The 11,079-nt window shown below is 32.0% G+C and overlaps 1 protein-coding gene across 1 annotated transcript in view; it reads right to left on the reverse strand.

Annotated features, from left to right (window-relative positions):
- Positions 1 to 11,079, reverse strand: part of LOC123268155 (diacylglycerol O-acyltransferase 1) — a 246,513-nt gene that overhangs the window by 117,727 nt on the left and 117,707 nt on the right. The gene's annotated exons all lie outside the window — the stretch shown is intronic.

An 11,079-nucleotide genomic window follows, 5' to 3' on the forward strand; every position in this document is an offset into this window, starting at 1 on the left:
TTCTGAAACTGATTTTTGAAGACAAGCAACAAGTTTTTGATGAATTAGCAAACATATCGACCACTCTGAAGTACAGTTCTCACAAATCGGAATGGAAGAATCTGATGAGGTCAATAAAAAAATTCGAAGTCCCTGGGTGGATGTACGATTCTTACTATTTGCACACCACCGAAGATGAGCTAGATTTTTTGCAAGAGCGAATAGAATTGTCTATCAAAGCATTCAGATCCGTGGGCCATATAGATGACGAACAAGATGTTGAGTATTTTTGCAAGAAAGGATATCCAATCGCTAACTTGTTTTTAGAACAGTTACATCACGAATCGGTTCATTCTTTGTACCTTAGCATCATCGGAATCGTCAGAGATAAAATGGAGTTTCTTATGAATACTCAGGTAATTTATTGGTTTTTCATCTTCAACCTAAGATATGTCTACATGATGAATTATTGCAATTGACAGGAAGTGGTTCAAGATCATTGTGGCCAGAGCACTTCATTTCGTAAAGCGCTGCATGACTATTATCAACTGTTCATGCTAGTAAATATTAAATTTGTAACGCTGAAATTCTTTAATTGGGCCACCTTCACTCGATGCGCGAATAGTGAGTTTTCTATGCAAGAGATGATTATGTATTTTTAATATTTTAACCTACACTGAGAGAAAAATAGATATTTATGTCATAAAGCCGTGAAGTGGCGGTTTTCTCACAGTAACGATATTTCGATTTGAGCTTAAGGTTTGTGGCGGGAAGACTCGAAACGGGTGTAATTTTAACGTCCGAGGTGTAGCCGAGGAAGGAAATTTATACTCGTTTGCGAACATTCGCACCACAAACATTAAAGCGAATATCGAAAAAAAATCGTTGTCAAAATCGCCACTAAACGGCCGAATGACATACAATATTTTTTGTTATTATCGGTCCATAAGTTTAACTTTTAAAAGATAGGCGGCAAATAATGATATATTTAAATTTTATGAAGTTTCACAAGGGCAAAAAAAAATTAATTTTATATTAATTATCTTTTTATTAATCTTAAAATCTTGCTTACGTCCACAAAATGTAAATAACTTTTTATTAGTATTTATTTATTTGTTGTTATTTTATTAACATTAGGTTCGCTTCGTAATAAACTGCCAGCAAAGGAATAATAAGCGCCACTTAATAGTAGCTATAAGTTTAAAATTAACTAAAAATTATCGGTCGGTATGCTAAAATGTGACTTTTTTTTACAATCTCTCTCAATTTCGTCTGGGTGTACACGAAAAGTTCGTAAAAAAAAGGAGGGGGTAAAACTTCACGGCCTAGGCCGTGAAAAAAAAACGGTATGGTAGAGTCTCTAGAAAAGAGTCCCTTTACGGACACCACCCAGAGCTCAAAAGTTAAACTTTTGGAGCGAATAACAAAAAAAAACAATTTTAGACAGACTTGCAAATTTTTATCCAAAATTTTTTTTTTTTTAAATTCATAAAACTTTTTTCAACAAGAAAATAACTGGAACTAAAATTTTGATTTCTTTGTCACAAAAATGTCTATTTTTCTCAAAAGAAATTTTCTTACTCACTCTGATAATTATTTTTGATAGCTCCTGTTAAAAATGGAATGCGTTGGGTAAGTAAAGAAGTCGAAAATGCAAAAAAAATGATCGATTACACAAAGAGAATTATGAATGTCATCAATCATTATGTCTACACTTGCGAACCTCTCGACTACGAACGAAGTAATTTTTCTGACTAAAATTTAAATTATTCAATGCATACTCCTTAATTTTTTTCATTACTTTTACTATCTACTCATAAATGGTTGCTTACAATTTCTTCATAAAATCAGATCTCATCATTTTTCTCGATATTACTAATATGCAATGCGAGATTTAGCTATTATTAACTTCCTGCTAAGAAAATCAAAGATGTTCAAAAATCGGGAAGTTATTTTTTTCACCCCGTTTTGCAAAAATCGAGTTTTCATCAGATCTCGACGTTTTAAGGTCATAGAAAGCTTCCCTGACTACTCCCGCGAGGTTGTCACTATATGTGTGTGTGTGTGTGTGTGTGTGTGTGTGTGTGTGTGTGTTTGTGTGTGTGTGCGTGTGTGTGTGTGTGTGTGTGTGTGTGTGTGTGTGACTCGCTTATAACTTTTGAACGACTAAACCGATCGGAATCTACTAAACGGCGTTCTAAAGGGTTCCCTCAAATTTAGATTTCCCGTGAATTTTAACTGATAGATTTCGAGAAATTTTGAAAAGTATAAAAAAAATAAGAAAAAAATTTTTATTTAAAGTGGTTTTTTTGGAATAACTTTTAAATGGCTTTATCGATCAGCTTCAAAAACTAATCCGCCCTTAAGCTCAAAAAACTACGCCGATCGTCGCTAATCCGGTCAAAATCGGTTGATTCGTTCAAGAGATATCGTGAACGAAAGAAAACCGAAAAAAGTGTTTTTTTGACATAACTTCGACATTTCTTCTCGGATCGTTTTTAATAAAATAGAATAATTTTTAGAGCTTAAAAAACCGCGTCGATCGCCGCCAAGAACGTAGAAATCGGTTGAATGGTTTGAGATAAATCCTCGATAAAATATTTGGAAACAAGTGCTTTTTTAACATAACTCCGACCTTTTTTGGAATAACTCTTAAACGGCTGCACTGATCAATTTCAAAAACTAATCAGCTATTAACTTAAAAAAATCACGTCGATCGCCGTCAAACCGGTCAAAATTGGTCAATTCGTTCAAGAGATATCATGAACGAAAGAAAACCGAACAAAGTGTTTTTTTGGAATTACTCCAAATTTCCTAGTTTTATCAATTTAAACTTGAAGATTCTTCATAAAACTGAAAAAATTGCGTCAAATGCTGCCGACTGCGTGAAAATTGGTTGATTCATTCAAAAGTTAGTGCGGTTTGAAAATTAAAAAAATATTGCTCTATGAAACTTCTATCAGACTTTTGAGCTCAAAGAGCTCAAAAGCATAGAAAAGCTATCTTTTTAAGCTCGAAGAATTATAAAATAACACATAAATTGTAATTTTGAGCTCGGAGAGCTCAAAAATATCATTAGTGCAATTTTGAGCACCTAGGTATGGAATTAGCGGGAAGTTGCATGGATGGCCTTCAGGGTCTACCGTTTTTCTAATTTTTTTAACTTCCCGCTACGAAAATCGAAGATTTTCAAAAATCGGGAAGTTATTGTTTTCACCCCGTTTTGCAAAAATCGAGTTTTCATCAGATCTCGACGTTTGAAGGTCACAGGAAGCTTCCCTGACTATCCCCGCGAGGTTGTCACGGTGTCTGTATGTATGTGTGTGTGTGTGTGTGTGTGTGTGTGTGTGTGTGTGTGTGTGTGTGTGTGTGTGTGTGTGTGTGTGTGTGTGTGTGTGTGTGTGTGTGTGTGTGTGAAAGTATGTGAACCGCTTATAACTTTTGAACGGCTTGACCGATTTCATCGCGGTTGGTGCCATTCGAAAGGGCTTGACCAAACTTAGATTTTGAAAACTATTTGGACCGATTCAGATCAATAGATTTTGAGAAATCTTCAAAAAACTGAAAAAAAAATTTTTTTCAAATGTGGTTTTTTTGGAATAACTTTTAAACGGCTTGATGGTTCAATTCCAAAAATTAATCAGCTCTTAACCTCAAAAAACCACGTCGATCGCCACCAGTCCGGTCAAAATCGATTGATTCATTCGAGAGATATCGTGAACGAAAGAAAACCGAAAAAAGTGTTTTTTCGGAATAACTCCAAAATTCCTAGCGCGATCAATTCAAAATTTGAGAATCTTTGTGAGGCTTGAAAAACTGCGTCGAATGCTTCTAACCGCGTAAAAATCAGTTTATTCATTCAAAAGTTATTGTGGTTTAAAAATTAAAAAAATAGTGTCTTATCAAATCTCTATCAGACTTTTGAGCTCGAAGAGCTTTAAAGGATAGGAAAGCAATCTCTTTGAGCTCGGAGAGCTCAAAATAACCCATAAATTGTATTTTTGAGCTCGAAGAGCTCAAAAACGTCATTGGTGCAATTTTAAGCGCCTAAGTATGAAATTAGCGGGAAGTTGCAGGGATGGCCTTCAGGGTCAACCGTTTTCCTAATTTTTTTTTTTTTATTATCTAAAATTTTTTTTCATCTCTATTCAGAGTATGAAAACATAGACATCGAATTGAAAAATATGATGAAACCGGTAATGATCGAAGAAAAAAATATAATTACAACGCAAAATTGTGACCACCGTTGTGACATTAATTTGATTAACAAAGCACGTATCCTCGAAAACGAGTGCAAAGAATATCGATATTGTACATATGTATCTGAGAACACCATCATTTGCAGTGTGGTAAGGGACAAAACCACCACAAATCTCAACTATACATTGAAAAAATTATTCTAAATTTTTTATCTTTCAGAAGGAGCAAGAAAGACTGAACAATTATCTATTCAAAGATGTCCATCAAGTAGTCTATGCCAACAATGATTCATTGTTCAAAGATACCAAATCATTAAATGCTGAATATGAAATCAAAAATTCTGACTGTGGCTTTTGTCTTTGTACATGCATATCAAAACCTTCGAAGACACGGAAGGTTATTGCAGCTCTCAGTTTTCGGGAACAAGTATCGGACATCAACAATAACAAGTACAATTTTTACATTTAAGTATCATAGTTACTACCCTCTAGTAAAATTAATCTTAGACTAGTTTTGCATGCCTTAAGCGCTCAAGTCATACACAAATTATTTAGATTGACTGTTATCTCGTTTGAGGCTTTACGGCCAAATTTTGAATTTTCACCGGAAATGCCCAAACTAAGCTTCTGTTAAAAGCGGAACTCAAAATTCCAATTTTAAAAGGTTCTCCACGGGAGTTACATTTTGGTACACCCTAATATATATATATATATATGAGGTTAATTAAAAATGGCTAAGGACTTTTCGTCTCAGAATTATTTTTTTCATCAGATGCTACAATGGCGTCCGTTACTTCTGGGACACCTTATATATATATATATATATATATATATATATATATATATATATATATATATATATATATATATATATATATATATATATATATAACTTTTGTAACTTCTGCAGACTCTTAATTTGATAGGAATCTTTGTGTAAGATGTCAAGTTCAGCTAAGAATGAATTTTCTTGAATTCTAAACCCAAAAGGGATTGCGGGGGCGTTAACAATGAAAATCTCTCATTTCCAATCAATAGTTTCTATGGATTCGGTTTTGTTGAATCTTTTATTTATAATGTGGAAATCATCTCGAATAGGATTTTACGAAATTCCTCCCCCACATAGGAGTACGGGAGTGACAATTGTCAAAAAATTCATATTCTTCAAATACAGTTTCTACAGATATAAAATTTGATAGAATCTCAAAAGAAACAGGCAATTACCGGGATGGCCTCTAAGGTCAACGGATTAAATATTTTGCTTTCTTAATAATTATATTTTCTTCCAACAATCGTCTCTTTGGCAGCGGCGAAAAAGTCATTGTAAGGTTTTCAAAATTTAATATTACATGTACCCTAGTAGAAATAATCGAGTTTTCACTGGATATAAACCAGTAACTGGCCAGTGATATCGAGTAAAAACTTGAAATCGCGCCACCTACAACTAAGTCATAAACATTAGTTACACCGACAGTGTATCTTTACTAGTGTGTGTATGTTTGTTTATTTTTTTTGTTAACCTGTACGCATCATTATTGTAATTATTGTTATTAAAAAACAGTATAAATCAATCAAAATTAGTTTTTATTAACGTGTAAATAATTTCCAGTATATATTTCAAAATGGATACAGTGAAAAAAAATGACACAATATATAAATTGCGACTGTGGGCATTAAAAACAAATCTCCAATTCAAAATAATTATTTTCTTATTCTATTGTTAGATTTATTATTAGTCTATCAGACTAATGATGTTATCTATTTTATAATGTACACATAAATGAAACTTTTTTATATCATATCGTTTATTAAACATTATTTTGAATTTATTTGACAATTTTAATAACGCCTAATAACCTCAGAATTCGAAACTGACAGTTTCACTAAAGCCGCCATAATGTTTTGTTAGATCTCTAGTAAAACTGGCCAGTTACTAGACAGAAACTGGATATTACACTGGCCAGTTACTGGTTTAAGTCTAGTAAAACTGGCCAGTTACTGGCTAAAAACTTGATTTCATTTCTACTAGGGTAGCTATTCTGTCAACGGACTGAGAATTTTACATAGATTTTATTTTTACTGATCACATAACCGATAAATTGTTCTTATTACGGGATCGCAGGAATGTAACAAATTAAAATCATTTCATGTTCTAAACACTTGAGTTATGGAAAAGAAATTTGGCTACTTATTATGAAAAAATTCGTAAAAACCATGCATAAATAATTTTCTATGAATAATTGATGTCACGGAAGAATTTTTAATTAAAGGCAAAATTAGTCGTACTTTAAGCTAGGAAGATTTCAACCACAATTATGAGACCTGCAATTACTTTAACTGAAACTTTCAATGCTCATTTCAAATTTTTTTCTTCGTGTCAATTAATATTCATTTTTGGAAGAAAGATACAGGACTGTTATAGTGATTGCACATTAAAAGTTACAATGAATTTTAGCTAGAATAATCACATGGATAAAAAATACAGGCCAATCCGATGGAATTTGGAATCTGTGCAAGTCAAAACAATACTCTAATTAAATTTCAAGTCTAGATCTAAAAATACCATTCTATTAAGTGCCTAGCGGAGCGGGCGGGTAACAGCTGGTATATATATATTTATACGATATAACGCGGCTTGTCAGCACGATAGCGTTTTCAATTTATAACCGATTCTTCTCAAACTTAACATGCTTTATCTATCGATCACGACCAAGGTTAAGTTCTAAGATGAGCTTAATCGGGCGAGTAATTTGGAAATGACAGGATTTTAAAATTTTGAAAATCGTAAAAATGGATATTTTTACTACTTCAACTTGGTATAATTACTGATCGAGACAAGATATCAAAATTCGGTAAATGCATCGTAAAGCTCTTTTAATAAGCTTCAATATCCACTACTCAGAAGTGGTAATAGCCTCAATATTACTCCTTTTAGAGTTCGTTTAATAAAACAGTTTTACTGTTGCAGCCGTTTTAGAATTATTGTCTGCATCATAGCTTAATCATAATGTAAATTCAATAATTACGATGATGATCAGTCTTTTGTGTAATGTTTTCGGGTAATTCGTCAGAAAATATGTCACAAATTAGGTCTATATATTGTTTTCTTCAATCAAAATTTTATCCGGTTTCAAAATTCTGATTAATTTGGAAACTGTTGTTCCTAAGCAGTTACTTAAAATTTAGTCATTTATAATCCAAATCTTATAATCTTTGCAATTCTTTGGTAAATATTTGAGAAACTTTTTCTTCACAAGTTAATTTTTTTTCCAAAATCTGTTCTAAATAGTTTAAAATTTATTATTGAATTTTGTTTTTAATTCATGAATTAAGTTATATATTATTAGTGTTATTATATTATTTTATTAAAAATCAATTCTCTTTATTTGAAAAATCTACTTCCATTTCGGCTGCCGAATGGCCTTTTTTTTGTTTGAATTTTCCAGCGAGTGGTGTTATCTCCTCTGTAGGTCGAGCTAAAAAACATTTTAACAGATGATGAAACTGTTAGTAATTATATTACCATTATGTATGTATAGTTTCTGCTTGTTCATAGTTATTTCAATCCTATTTTATGAAAAATAATATATATGGCTGCCGAAATCGCAGAAAAAGTCACCGAACTGACAGTCGAAAAAAATTAACTATATTGAAACGGAATTATTTTGACACGCAATTTTCACAAGGGTTTTGGCAAACTCCCTAAGGAATAAAACAAAAAAAAATTAAATCATGAAAATTATTTTTGACTAAGTTGTGGTGTTATCAAGCCCAGTGCTCCTGTGAATACCACACTCTTATTCAATTCGTTAGAAAAACGAGTTTTTCCCGAGAAATCTTATTTAATCGATAAGAAAATCTTCTTAACGTGTTCTGTACTTATTATTATTTATTTCAATATGCTTTTTATTTATAATTTTTTTCGTTTAAATTATGAAAATCACGTTTTAATCGAAATCACGATTTTTAGGCGAGAGTAGAGCATTAGAGAGCTTCGCACTTAAGGAATGCAAAAAAAATTGGATAATTCTTGAACAAAACAGTTAATCAAGACTTTATATCTAGACTAGCGTCAGACTCGAACAAACTATTGGAAACAGAGCGTTTAGCAATTCTTTGTTGAGTATATTTCTCAAATCTACAGCACAAATTTTACAAGATTTTTCATCAAAAATCTTGACCTACTCTTTTGTGGAAAAACCAAAAGTTTATGGACGCGCCCCTCTTTCTTCTTTCTTATTAAGACATGAGAAATGTAACATTACAATGCTTTTCATTTAAAATCTTGTTTATTTTGTATTATAGTGTAATCAACTAGTACGATTTATACGTAGAATGAGAACCTCTGCTTTTACAAGCGAGTCTTAAAGAATAATAGTAGGTTGTCAGATTTCTTACCATTTTTTTGCTCAAAATTTCTCCAAGAATCTTTACGAACTATCTATAGCAATTATTGAACAATTCTTAAACAGGAATCTATCGACAGTATCTTACACTAGAATTGTCAAGATCTGAATGCAGATACTTAAGACAGAATCTTAGGTCAGATTTGTTCGAGACGACAAATATTATTACTGGGGTAAATCAAAAAAAGATTGATTCTAATGAGTTTTTTCAGAGTAATCACTGCTCTTCAGTTTCTTGAGAAAAACAACATGATCCACATTCAAGTAATGGAAAGCGAGCTGATGCCTTCGGGAGAAACTGATCTAGCTCCTTGGAAACCTCTCGAAAACTTTATCTACAACGAGAAAACTGAGATGTACTATGTTGTCCATGATCAATCCATAGTTACTTTGGTACCAGGAGTTGACTATGGCCATCCAGAAATTATGAACCTAGATGATCTGATTGCTCCATCAGGTCACTTAATCACGGGTGTGAAATGGGGATTCGCCGGGGATTCACTCGACAAGCCACAGATGAACACTGGTCCAATGCAGCTGCAAGTTCGTGTCACTCCGTTTGATTTTGATCAAGGAAAGCTTATTGACCTTGACAAAACACATTGGATAACTCCTAATTTTGAAAATCCGAGGAAAGATTCATTTCGTTGTAGCTCTTGAGACCTATAACTTTTCTGATGGTACTGATTTTGATTTAATTTCAGGACCGAAATGGTGCTAGAGCAACCAGACAATCCCTCGGAGCCATCTAACAACCCCCCTGACTCCAAAACGAATCAATTCGTCAAATTTCGGACTACTGATTGGTGCAAAGATTTTGGAGCAAGAACAGTTCCATTCTTCAATGGACAAACTGTGAGGTTTGTTCCGATGACTGCTCTTGGAGGCGTCGGGATTTTTCACAGAGGAATAACAGGATATGGAGGATATCTTGCATTAAGAGTTTTTGATTTGAATCCTTCTAAATTTATGAATTCGGAACTTATTTGATGTTTTTGAAGTCCTTTGTCTTAATATTAAAGTTTGAAATCAATGAAAAAATTGCGGTATAAATTACAATACCAAAATTGCTTGTTTGGGTTAGAATATTGTTTCAAATAGTTTAAATAAGAAAATATATAATGTATCTACGGGCAATAAAACCTGGAGAAGAGATATTTGTAATATAAATAAATATAGCTATAAATTTTTTTGTTAATCAGTATTTATGACATTTCCTGTAAAATATTATAGGAAGGTGAAAAATTTTTGTTATAATCAAAAACCAAATTGAGCATTTAAAGAGTAGAAATCTGATAAGTTCTTTGACTTTAACTTACTTACTCAGATGCGCGTAAAAAATTTTTCGATATGGCCTGACCTAATCATACACTGAGAAAACAGTTTGTTTGATTGAAATTCGTAGATTTATTTAAAATAACTTAAAAATACGTATTTAGTATAGACATATTTGTTTCATTTAAATTTGGATTACTTTGAACTAAATACTATTTTGTTTTGGTTTATTTGATTGAATTCGCCCATTAATTTCATTCAAGTAAGATCTGTTAATAGTTATCAAATCTCGTTTGAAATAAATCATGCGACGTTTGTATCGATACTATCACTATTTGAGTTATCGTAAGTTTAGTAAATTTATCGTCGCATGTTATAATTGAGCAATGTTGTATACATACATAAATTTTTGATGAGTTTAATGATGGAAAAGAAAACTATCAAAATCCAACGCGAATCTAATAATTTTAGCTTATTTGAAGATATTCCAATATAAATCATAAATGAACTCATTCTCATTGCTTTCATAACCGTAAAAATATGTTAGATATTATTTACTATATTACAAAGTATAATTTCTTTATCAAAATTCAAATATCACATTTGTTCGTAATTAACTAATCTGATTTGACTGGAATAAATGATTTTAAAATATTAAAGAAATATTTATTGATTATGAACAAATAACTATTTCATTCAAACAAATACACTGAATAAACCATGTCTTTGTCTCAAATATTTTCATTTAATTGTGTCAAATAAGTATTAGTTGGTGGTATTTAAATAAGAGATTTCCTTTAATAATAAACAAGTCTCGTTTGATTCAAATAAATTGTTTTCAGTGTACAAAGACATACACTGCTAAAAAATTTGGTGTAAAAATGGACCCAGAGCACTTTACACGACCGATAGATCCAAAACGCTCATTGAGAAATAAGGACACGGAGAAAATAATATTACTACTGAGTCATCTATTAGATGATCTACTAGATATTCACTCGTCGATCGCTACCGCAGCATTACATATTTTTACAGTAGCAATACTTTAGATGGCGAAGAAACCTATGCTACATTTTTCAACGAAATAGCTACTATAGCAATACAGCATTGCTCTGAGAGCGATTTTTTTTCCGTATAAGTAAGGTCGAGATCAGGAGAAGGAATCAACTAAATTTTTGTTCTCGGTTATAGTAACCATTTTTTGTTTACATTTAAAAGAT

This window comes from Cotesia glomerata, linkage group LG6 (genome assembly GCF_020080835.1).
Source record: "Cotesia glomerata isolate CgM1 linkage group LG6, MPM_Cglom_v2.3, whole genome shotgun sequence".
Taxonomy (NCBI): domain Eukaryota; kingdom Metazoa; phylum Arthropoda; class Insecta; order Hymenoptera; family Braconidae; genus Cotesia; species Cotesia glomerata.